The 12,778-nt window shown below is 36.9% G+C and overlaps 1 protein-coding gene across 1 annotated transcript in view; it reads left to right on the top strand.

Moving 5' to 3' along the window:
- Window positions 1–6,010, top strand: part of LOC132499911 (WW domain-binding protein 11-like) — a 59,206-nt gene extending 53,196 nt beyond the window's left edge. The window contains exons 5-6 of the mRNA XM_060114576.1: window positions 341–429; window positions 4,017–6,010. The gene's annotated coding sequence lies outside the window, so the exon portion shown is untranslated. The remainder of the gene's footprint in view (window positions 1–340; window positions 430–4,016) is intronic.
- Window positions 6,011–12,778: the final 6,768 nt, after the last annotated feature.

Below are 12,778 nucleotides of genomic sequence, written 5' to 3'. Positions count from 1 at the left end.
AGTTCATTGTAAATTTGCCTCATTGCCCTCTGTTAGTTTGTGCCTGCCCCATCCTTAGGGGCCCAGTTAAGGACTATTGTATCATCCATACATCAGAAGAGGATGTCTGTGTTCTATGTTGATAGTCAGTCTAAACAAATATTTATACAGTTGAGATCAGAGATATAAAATGTCAGTTCCAAATCCACCCATGATGGCACATATACCAGACAGATGACAAAGGTTATAAAGGCCTGTGAAATACTTGAATCATATTTTGCAACCCTTGAAAGAATTCAAGTCGGAGATTAGCAGAAACCAGGCTCAGTTCTGTCCATAATCCCCTTTATCTGTCTTCTAGCCAACAAAATGAAAACCTGAAGCCAAGCTGACAAATAGAGTGTGAAGGGCCTTCTACTGCATTTAAGAAAAAACTGAGACTTGCTATAGGTAAAAATTATCTTTTCTATTACTATTATTGTTGATGTTGTTGTTATTCATAGAAATAATGAAAAAAAACCTAAATAACATTATTCTGCTGGATTCTTTATGTAACACAATAAATTAACTCGCTTCATATTACACTGGGCATATAACATGAAAACATGTGCAGAGAACAGAAATCAGTATCTGTAAAGACAAATTCCCCTGTGATAGAGAAATCTATTATTTTAAGTCCAGACAATTAGATCTATTAAGGTGTAAGAGTGTTTCAGTACAGTCCTGCTAAAAGTAAAGCTTAGAAGTAAATCGGAAAAAAAACACAAAAAACGGAAAACTGATGCCAGTTGGATACAAAATATAAGATTATGCTATGTATATGGGACAGGATAGAACTCTGAATGAGGTCACATGTAGGGAAAGCAATATTAGTGACAAATCAACTAACGTCCTTATTGAGCATAGACATTCCAAGAAGGGTGAAGAGTACTGTATATTAGATGTAACACTCATAATATTCAAGTTAGTTGTAAAAGAAACAAGGTAAATGCTTTCAGTCAATATGATAGGCTGAACTGATATTGAGAATCCTTTCTTCCAATCTGAACACACAGTTTGTTATACTTGTGTTTTCTTTTATATGTTGCTTTTACATGTAGGAACACATAAAAAGCAAATGAACAAGCTTACACAAAAGGGGGGGGGGGATCCCCAGTCTCAGGATTTAAGGGGAAAAAACAAATTCAACATTAGAATAGTGAGGAGGAGTTGAAACCAAGAAATTCAAGGGGGCCCTGGAAATAATAAGCCTTGTTTTTGAGGGCTGGCTTTAAATATTCGTTGTCTTATCAGAAAACAGGTAGATGCTGGAAAACAATAGAATAATATCTTCAAAGTACTGAAGACATATAGCTGTCCAAATTAAAATTCTACACCTCTACACCTCATTTTAAAAAACTACTCAAGAACAAGAAGTAAAGAAATTTTCATTCACAGACAAAGAGGAATTACCACCCACAAACTGTAACTACAACAACAAAAAATGACTAAAGCAGTAGCAGCAGCTATTGGAATTGTCTGAAGGCATTAAAAAATATTCTGATGCCTAAAGCCAATACTTTGAGATTTTTTTTTTTAACCAAAGTGATCTAGGCTGTGTTTCAATAATGGGAGCTTTAAAAAGTTCTCACATAATTCTCATGTGTTTTAGGCAAGATTGGAGACCATTGTACAAAGAATGTCCTTCAGTAAGAAAGAAAATAAGCATAAAAAGAAGTAGGAAGGTGCACTGAACAGTGACCAGCAAAGAAATTTGTAATGTTGGAATGAATCTGAATAACGGTTGAGTGTAAAAAATAATAGCCAATGGGGGTATATACAAAGTAAAACTAAAACACTAGATAATATACTGAAATACTGGAGATCAGATTTAAAATTTGAGGGGTCCATGAACCGCTTAGGAGGAAGATGAGATAATTAGTTTTAGACTTTTTGAAGTTAGAAATATATGTCAAATTTTTCAGAAAACACTAAAAATGAATACTTCATATATGATTCATAAAAAGGTAGACCATAAAAAGAGAATGAAAAATGTGTTTAAACGAAGTTAGTACCAGGAGGGATAAAACATGGAAAAATAAAGGAGAAATAGATCAATAATCACAATACATTTGATCACAGAGACAATAAAAATAAATTTAAAAATTCCAGTTTTTGCTGCTTACAAAAGACATATGTAAACTATTTTTAAGATGCAATGCAATACTTCACTCGAAATAATTAATTATATACATGATAAATGATTTTCGAGATTACATATTTGGCATGATGACATGTATACAAATTTTTAAAACTCAAAGCAATCATGTATTTTTCATGGATTCATTTGCATATAGTAAAAACTTCAAGCATGGATTCAAAGTATTTATATTAAATTCATGATACCAGTTACCTAAGAAAAGGAAAAATGGGACTGAAATGAGAATAGAGAGGAGAGAAAAGAAATGTGTGTGTATCTGTGTGTTTGTGTGTGTGTGTGTGTGTGTGTGAACACATGTACAACAGTCAAATATGTGCTTCTTTCACAGCATGATTCACTGTATTCCATCACAATATTAATAAGATTTCATACGATATGGGCATCTCTGCAGAAATTAAAATTGTCACATGCTTATGTGTATTGGGCAATGAGCTCACCTTACTATTTCCATCCATTCTTCAATTAAAATCTAGAAATGTGAATGGGCTGTTAGAATTTAGTTAGTGAGCCAATTATCTTTACGGAACATGCTAGTTATGCATAGCTTTTCCTTGGCTTAATTATGTTTTAAAATAGCAGGCATTCATTTTACATCTTTAATTGATGGCTATCACACACAATTAGTTTGAAATTTCTTATCAATATGCTTGAAATATATTTGGTTGAATCATTGGAGTAATCTTTCTTGAACTTACCCAAAAGTATGTGTTTAGCCTTCCTAAACACAGTGGCACATTTCCAAATACAAAGTAGTTGCATTAGAATTATTCCTAATATGAAGACATTCAATATTTGTGGAAACAAATTTTCTCTTGAAAACTTAGCTTCCAGATGGAAGAAAAATAGGGGTAGACATGTATTTAAAGGCAAATTTGAAGATGAGAAATCAAAATTCCCATTCCATAGTGAAAGAAAAAGGGTTAGTAATTACAGAGAGAAAGGCAAATACAATGCAAAAATTATTGGAACATATTTTGCTCAATTACAAACAAACTTACATGGTAAGTTGTAGCTTCCATTATTGCACCAATCTGTAGCATATTTTAATATTTTCATTTTGAAATGAAAATTTTAAAAAGTCATCTATTGTTTTTTTAGAAAGTATCTAGAGTGGTTGAAGTGAAATAACTTTCAGAAAATGTGTTAAAATGGGGCTACAAAAGACTTAGGAGGACATAAGCTTGGTTCTTATTATTGACAGTTTGCAAATCAACCATGGGGATACACATTATTTGCCATTTAAAATCAATGATGATTCTATATACATATATATGCATCTTATCATATTGATTATAAACCAAGTAAAATCTCGTGAAATCTAAGTATGTTTGAAAAACTTAAACCTATTTTTATGTTTTTCCAAACACTAGAAAATGAAAGCAATTTCTGTTGTTTGTCATTTTCTTTTGGACTCCCTTGGCTTCCTGAAAATGATTATGTCAAGATATTGGAGAAATATTCATAGGAAGCAACAGAGGCCATGAGAATAGAGACCTACACTGCTTCCTCATTAGAAAAAATAAAATAAAAATTCCTGTCTGTCCATTTCAAATTACACTCAGGGATGCTTATAATATAGAATTTGAAAGTTGAATACATACTAGTTGTCAAGTAGTCAGCCCCGTTGATTACTCATGCATTCCCTCCTAAGTATGTTGTTCTTAGAATTCAGAGGGGTCCTTTAATCACAGCCCCCATCTTGACCACTCACATCTCCAGATTTTCCTACTTCACGGCATATTGGTGTTTAACTTATTAAACAAATATTTGTTGAACAATTACTATGCATGCTAAGCAATGGGGATCAAAGATGAATGAATATTCATTTGTCTTTAAGGAGACACAGTCTACTGGAGAGAGGCAGAACTGTGAACAGATGACTGCATAAAGAGGCAAAGTCAAGTCTTATTTATTCAGAGGAAGAAGTCCCCGTGATCAAGCAACTAGTAAAATCATTTCATTGTGCAAGACATGGATTTGTGATTGAAAATGCACAAGCATATTTATCTTATTATCCATCATAGATGATCACCTATTATAATCAGTGAGATTTCTTAATGGCACAGCATCTAGAGGAGGACGTCATGCATGAACCTGTCATATTCAGAAAGTAAGGAAGTGGCACAGTGGGAACAATTCAGGAAAGTAAATAAACACGACAGTAGATTTAAAATCTACTTTAACTGTTCTTACTATTATTAATCTATTTGGGCAAGTAGTCGTTTTCATTGATGTTAGCATTTTTTCATCCACGACTTGAAATCAGACATTAAATATTAATATTATAAAAAATGTTACTAATTGAGTTCATTCACAAATTTATAAAAACAGATCAGCACCAGAGACCTATTTATTGGAAACAAAGTAGGTAGAACAATTAAACTCACTTATAGTTCCTTCTCAACCAAAGTGGACAGAAGTTTTATATGTAGAGGTCAATCCTGGGCCAGAGGCTATTTAGTATTTTCATCAAGTCTAGGATGATAGAAAAGCATGTGGATTTAGTAATTTACAGTTCTCTTTAGTTGACAAGACTGATTAATACTTTGTCAAGATCAAAATTCAACATGACCATAATATGACCTTGACAAATTGGAGAAGTGGTTTAAAACAATGCAATTTAATAAGTCTAAGGGTCAGATATGGGCTTTAAAGGGATTGGGAAGGAAATGGAAATTATAATAATGTAGGTGATACCATGCCAGTGAGAATGCATTTGTGTGTGTAATATAATATGTAACAAATAATATTGAGTATGACTTGAGTCAAGAATATAGCAATAGCTTTTTTTTCTCTCTCTCTCACCATGGCATAGTGCTTACTCACTCACAAATATTTCTAATACATTTCATCAAAATTTCCTCATTTAATCCTGTATCCCTGCTGATAAAATTAAAAGTAATTCTAAGATACATAAATGAAGAGAAGGGTATAAAGGTACAAATAAGTGGGTGAATATTATGAAATTACTTTGTATTGTGCTTTACAAATACGATTTATGCATTTATCTTGTTACTAACACATTCGTTCATTCATTCATTCATCAATCATTACATATTTATAGAACTTCTACTATGTCCCAGGCACTGCATTAGGTGCTGGTAATACAAGGTGTGGAAAAGCAAGCATTGTCCATATTTCTTAGAGCCTGCAGTCTAAAGAATAATTACTAATTGTAGTAAATATAGACAGGGTACTATGAGCCATGGAACAGGGAGCCTTTCTCACCTGGAAGGATGAGGAAAGGCATCCCTTGTGAAATGTCTTCTTAACTGATGTATGACGTAGGTAGCCTAAGGGGACAAGGGAGTAAAGGAGTAAGTATTTCTTGCAAAGGGGAAAGCAAGTATTAAGAATTTGAGCTTCAAAAAAGGAATGCTTCACGTTGATATTACAGTCTCAACAATTACAATTAAATTTCTGGTTGTTAATACATTGCATAAAAGTGGGGGAGTGGATTTCTGCCAAAATTAGGGCATATAGTTAGGATTAGAAATGTGCTCTGTGATATCAGTGACTTTAACATTGCAGTGAGACTGGGAGAAAAAAACGTACAAAGAGGCTATCCTCTGGACCCAATGGCACTGATGGACATCAAGGCTTTTGCTGAAGTAGAAAACCTGCTATTGATATTGAGATGCTCTTGAGTGAAACAATGACTTCAAATAAGAGTTCCAAACTGAAACTCAGAAAGACCACCAATCTGACATGACTTAAATTTGAACTGCTTCTCAGATAGGCGATTTATACTTTGGGGTAAATGGAAACTGGGCTTGGTTTCACTAATGATATCAATGACATTTTGCTATTAAATTTGGTTTAATATTTTCATTTTACAAATCCCTAACTTCAAAAACTCTCTAAGGGAAAGTAAGGGGAAAAGGATAGGACTAACTTGTTTAGTTACATTACCTTGAATTTTAAATTTAAATTGAGCTGCGCTATCTCCACCAATGCTTGACTAGAAGCCTGCACAGTGAGTAGTTGTAATGGAGGAGGTTGGCTCATTTTAATGGCCACATCTGATGGATCTCAAAGAAATTCAGGTAAAACAACTCTCTGCATAGTTCATAGTCAATTATTTATACTTACTTGAAAAATGCCAAAGCCTAGAAAACTTTAAATGGTGGGTAATCAGCAACATTCACATTTTTCCTTGAGGTTTTCAGGCTTGTACAAACACATTTAGGCTTTGAAAGACACGTTTTGGAACTTTACTGGAGGTATTCTAAGAAATATCTTCATGTTAAAACAATCTCCAAATATTTTAGGAATAACTAGTATCTCTCCGTAAATAATTCATGCCTTAATTAATTATTATCATTGTTAGAAATTAATACTGAAGTATTTCAGAAAAAGATGACATATTAGGAATGTGACACTGCTTCCATGTCGTATAAGAGCACGAGGATATCTCTTATGAAACTTACTGCATTTTGCTACAACATTTTTGTCTATCTTCTCTTCCAGATTACAAGCTTCTTAAAAAATAGACTGTGCACAGATCTAACTTTCTGGCCTACATTTGCAGCACTGGAGACTACTATTGAAATATTAATTCAAAGGATATTTTAGAAAACATTATAGACAGAACTCTACCATAAAAGAGCATATATAAATATAGCATATTTTCTGATGTTATTGAATCATCTTAAGTATTGGTTAATGCAAATTTCAATCTCTAAGGCACTTCTACAACATACCTGAAAAATGATCGTCATCTTGTACTTGAGTGTCCTCACTGAGAAAGAAATTGCAACTCAAAATAGGTTTATTTCATTTTTAGGAAGCTCTAATTGTTAGAAAACTCAACTCTTAAAATAAGTTAAAATCTCTATTCCTCAACTTCTATGCATTTTCTTGGTTTTTAAATTAGGGGCAACTTGATCTTTTTTTGATTTTACAGCTCTAACATAGCTAAAGCTGGCGTTCAGGTCCTTTGCCCACTTACCTACTCTTCATAATTATTTTTATTAAAAGAAATATATTGTGGTATAATATAAAAAATATACTAACTTGAATGTACACTTTAATGAATTTTGACAAATGTAAATATTTTGTAACTCTGTTTCCATCAAGGTAGACAATTTTCCTATTACGCTCCTTTGCAGTTTTCCCTTTCCTCTTTGCAGTCACTCTCTACTCCATCTTTGATACAGGCAACTGCTGATATGTTTTCTGTCACCATAGATTCATTTTTCCTTTTCTAGAAAGTCATATAAACAGAAACATAAAGTACATACTCTTGTGTGTCTAGCTTTTTTCTCAGCATAGCGTTTCTGAGATTCATCCTTGTTGCATTCCTCATAATTCTATCCTTCTACTGCTGTATGATATGACATTGTATGGATATACCACAACTGGTTCACCCATATAAATCTTGTTGGAGATTTTCTGATGATGGCCATTCTGACCGGTGTGAGGTGATACCTCAATGTAGTTTTGATTTGCATTTCTCTAATGATTAGTGATGTTGAGCATCCTTTCATGTGTTTGTTGGCAGTCTGTATATCTTCTTTGGAGAAATGTCTATTTAGGTCTTTTGCCCATTTTTAGATTGGGTTGTTTGTTTCTTTGATATTGAGCTGCATGAGCTGCTTCTAAATTTGGGAGATAAACCCTTTGTCAGTTGCTTCATTTGCAAATATTTTCTCCCATTCTGAGGGTTGTCTTTTCGTCTTGTTTATGGTTTCCTTTGCTGTGCAAAAGCTTTTAAGTTTCATTAGATCCCATTTGTTTATTTTTGTTCTCATTTCCATTTCTCTAGGAGGTGGGTCCAAAAGGATCTTTCTGTGATTTATGTCATAGAGTGTTCTGCCTATGTTTTCCTCTAGGAGTTTGATAGTGTCTGGCTTTACATTTAGGACTTTAATCCATTTAGAGTTTATTTTTGTGTATGGTGTCAGGGAGTGTTCTAGTTTCATACTTTTACATGTACCTGTCCAGTTTTCCCAGCACCACTTATTGAAGAGGCTGTCTTTTCTCCACTGTATATTCTTGCCTCCTTTATCAAAGATAAGGTGACCATATGTGTGTGGGGTTATCTCTGGGCTTTCTATCCTGTTCCATTGATCTATATTTCTGTTTTTGTGCCAGTACCATATAAATGCTGGAGAGGGTGTGGAGAAAAGGGAACCCTATTGCACTGTTGGTGGGAATGTAAATTGATACAGCCACCATGGAGAACTGTATGGAGGTTCCTTGAAAAACTAAAAATAGAACTACCATACGACCCCACAATCCCAGTACTGGGCCTATACCCTGAGAAAACCATGATTCAAAAAGAGTCATGTACCAAAATGTTCACTGCAGCTCTATTTACAATAGCCAGGACATGGAAGCAACCTAAGTGTCCATCATCGGATGAATGGATAAAGAAGATTTGGCACATATATACAATGGAATATTACTCAGCCATAAAAAGAAACGAAATTGATGTATTTGGTAGTGAGGTGGATGGACCTAGAGTCTGTCATACAGAGTGAAGTAAGTCAGAAAGAGAAAAACAAATACCGTATGCTAACACATATATATGGAATCTAAGAAGAAAAAAAAAAAGGTCATGAAGAACCTAGGGGTAAGACGGGAATAAAGACACAGACCTACTAGAGAATGGACTTGAGGATATGGGGAGGGGGAAGGGTAAGCTGTGACAAACTGAGAGAGTGGCATGGACATATATACACTACCAAACGTAAAATAGATAGCTAGTGGGAAGCAGCCGCATAGCACAGGGAAATCAGCTCGGTGCTTTGTGACCACCTAGAGGGGTGGGATAGGGAGGGTGGGAGGGAGGGAGATGCAAGAGGGAAGAGATATGGGAACATATGTATATGTATAACTGATTCACTTTGTTATAAAGCAGAAACTAACACACCACTGTAAAGCAATTATACTCCAATAAAGATGTTTAAAAAAAAATCTTGGATATTTTGGTCATATCCAGTTTTACCTATTATGAATAATGGTGTTACACATTTTTGTGAACAAATTTGTGTGACATAAGACTTCATATCTCTTGGATAAGTATGAACTCTTAGGTAATTGCTTGGTCATACGTAAATGTGTATTTAACTTTAAAGCTTTCATGCTACAAGCCCATTAACAATGTATTCATGTTTGTCTAGGTCCACACCAAAACTTGATATTAGCAGTTTTTTAAATTTTAGACATTATAGTGGTATGTAGTGGTATCTCATTATAATTATAATTTGTACGTCTTTGATGGAGCAATCTCTAAATATATATAAATTATATATACTTAATATATATGTTGTATACAATATATGTAAATATTTTAATTAATTTTTATTGGAGTATAGTTGATTTACAATGTTGTGTTAGTTTCTGCTGTACAGCAAAGTGAGTCTGTTATACATATACATATATCCACTCTTTTTTAGTTTCTGTTCCCATCTAGGTCATTACAGAGTACTGAATAGAGTTCCCTGTGCTATACAGTAGGTTCTTATTAGTTATCTATTTTATATGTAATAGTGTGTATACATATAAAAAATATAATTAGGCACTTAAAAATAAAAGGAAGACATGCAAATAGCCAATAGGCATATATTCATAGATACATATACTTTACATTTATATATATAACATATCCATAAATATATTTTTGCCATTTTCTCCCATTGGACTGTCTTTTTATTTTTGAAGTGTAAAAATTCTTTAATCTGTATATAAGTTCTTTGCCAGATATTGATATTGCAAACATTTTCCAAGTTTGTTGATTTTCTTAATTTTGATTTTTATTCAGCAGAAATTTCCCTTTCCTCTGTGGTTGTCACTGCCTTGTCAGGGTTGGGTTCTGACCCCTAGTCGTTGGAGTAGAGGCCGTCAGATCTGTTTCTTCGCTGTGTTTCTGATCTGCGGTGTGAGGTCGGGAGGACTGGAGCACTCCCACTGGGATAGAAGCCATTGAGTATTCCTCCTCTGGAGGTGTTCACCTGTGGGTATGCTCTGTTTTGTCCCCTTTCGCCCATTGTGTGGGCTTACAAAGTACACGGCTGTTGGTACTGCTCTCAGTCCCACCTTAACCATGGTTATGCCGGCAACTGGCCCTGGTGACTCAGGCATCCTTTTCACCAGGCCACTGGCCCAGATCCACTGAGGTCAGGTCCCAGGACTGCAGTAATGATGTACCTGGACCCACTATGTGAGATACGGCGGCAGCTCAGACTCTGGCCTGGCCAAACCCCAGCATGTATGTGCCCACAAAACCCACAGCTGCTAGAGCCAGACCTGTCTCAGCTGCAGGAGCACTTGTCCATTGGGATGTTCCCAGGTGCTGAATTTAGGAAGCCATCAGAGGAAGGGTAATGCCATGATTTGCACAGCCATGAGGAGAGATTTCAGCTCTTCTTCCTTAGTTGCATGTCCCCTGGAACTCAGCTGTGGTTTCAGCCCCATCTCTGCATGTGGGCCACCCACTGGCGTCTGCTCCCAAGGCTGCTGGAGCACACGAGCTTGTCAGGCAGGAGGATGTAGAAGCGGCAATCAGGGCAGGCAGGCTGCCCAGGTGAGAGGGTGCTGGGTGGCTATGGGATGTACGAGCCTGTCAGGCAGGAGGGAGTCAAGGTGGCAAGCTGGGCAAATGGGCCACCCAAGCAGGAGAGTGCTGAGGTGATGATGGCTGGGGGCATGTGAGCCACTCTGGCAGGAGCCCTTCCTAGTGCCTGTGGAGGCAGGGGCCGGTGTGTGAGGAGAGAGGCTGCAATGGGGGCCCCACCCTTTGTGCATCACTCAGCAGTGGCACTTTGCTTCTATGCTGGTCTGGGCTTCCTCCAGGAGCATTCCTTGTTGTGGAGCTCCTCGCTCCTATCCCCTTGAGCTGTCTCCTCACAGCCAACATCATTCCCCTTCCTGGGTCTGCTCTTCAAACCCCACATTCCAACACTCAGCCCCCGTGTGCACCAGTGGTCACCAGTGGCTGGGGCATGCAGAGCTGTGGCCAGACCATCTGTGTAGGCCTCACTCTCTCCTGCCTGCCACAGACTGGCTGCTGCACTGTTCTCTGAGCCACCAAATTTCTCCTTCTGCCCCAGCTTCTCTCCCCGCTGCTTCCCCAGGGAACCTCTTCTCACCTTCAGCTCCGCTCCCCCGCCCAGGGTCACAGGTCACAGTCCCACTTCATCTGCTCTTCCTTTTCCCTTCTTCTTTCTTTCGTCCTACCTGGTTATGTGGGGATCTTTCTTGTCCTTTCAGGTGCCTGAGGTCCTCTGCTAGTGTTTATCAGGCGCTCTGGGAGAATTGTTCCATTGTAGATGTTTTCTTGATGCATTTGTGGGGAGATATGAACTCCACATCTTCCTACTCCTCCGTCTTCTTGACTGACTAATCAGCAGTTTGAGTTTTAAAAGGCCACTTTTCCCCCTCTTTTAACCTTGGTTTCAGGTTCTACCTAATTTAGCTAATTAGGCTCAGTCTCAGGTCATTGTGGTCTGTATTTACATTTCTGATTTGTACCGATTTGCAAGACAAAGACAGTTGCTTTTAATTCCCCAAAGAACTGGCCTGTCACCTAAATAATATTGAAAGATTGATTTGCCCAACTACGTTTTCTTTAATTTGCTTTTCTGTATCAGTGAGAAGATTTCCAACTAGACTGAAATTTCAGAATTCTATAGTCTAGAACTTTATGGTTTAATTTATCATACCTTCAAAACTTGCATAAGGCATTCAACAAAGACCCTCTTTCTGAGTGCACAGATTAGACCCAGAGTAAAGTCTCCATTCTTTATTTTTATTATCCCTTAAATATTAGCTGTCAGTTTTTACTTTATATTGTATAGGCTCAGGTAATCCCACTGGTTTCCTTTAGTATGTTTAATTAATAGTTCCTTCATATGCCGTCTTATAATATCAAGCAGGGGAAGAGTTCCCCAGTGAAACATGTCTATCCCACACAATATAATTAGGCAAAAGAGAGGTAATTATCTTATACAATGCCCATTTAAACATACCAATTTTTTTTTTTCTTTTTTTTTTGCGGTACGCGGGCCTCTCACTGTTGCGGCCTCTCCCGTTGCGGAGCACAGGCTCCGGACGCGCAGGCCCAGCGGCCATGGCTCACGGGCCCAGCCGCTCCGCGGCATATGGGATCCTCCCAGACCGGGGCACGAACCCGCATCCCCTGCATCGGCAGGCGGACTCTCAACCACTGCGCCACCAGGGAGGCCCTAAACATACCAATTTTTATAAAGACTCTGGGGTCCCCAGAGAGTGGTTGAGCCAAGGGACTCAGGCACTTTTGTCGATCTTTTAACTTGATTAATTGGTCCAACTTTTGCCCCAAGTAATTGTTGGTCAGGTATCTCAGTGTAATTTTACGTGTATAAAATTTATATGTAATAAAATATACGTATTTTAAACTGGGGTAAATAGGGCAGACTTGTTTGGGTCTGGCCCTTTAATGTTGATGACAAGTAGGAGATCCCTTTGGCCCATCCAATCTTAGGTAGTATTGTATCCAATCTTTGATTTATCTCATTAATGTCTGTTTTATTTATCCCACTTTAAAATAACCATCTAAAGATTTCTTACTCATTTAGGAGAAGTCCCTTTAAAATTTTCACCTTGTTGGGAAAA

This window comes from Mesoplodon densirostris, chromosome 12 (genome assembly GCF_025265405.1).
Source record: "Mesoplodon densirostris isolate mMesDen1 chromosome 12, mMesDen1 primary haplotype, whole genome shotgun sequence".
Classification (NCBI taxonomy): Eukaryota; Metazoa; Chordata; class Mammalia; order Artiodactyla; family Ziphiidae; genus Mesoplodon; species Mesoplodon densirostris.
Note: the sequence above shows the minus strand (reverse complement) of the source record. Positions and strands in the feature narration are given on the sequence as shown.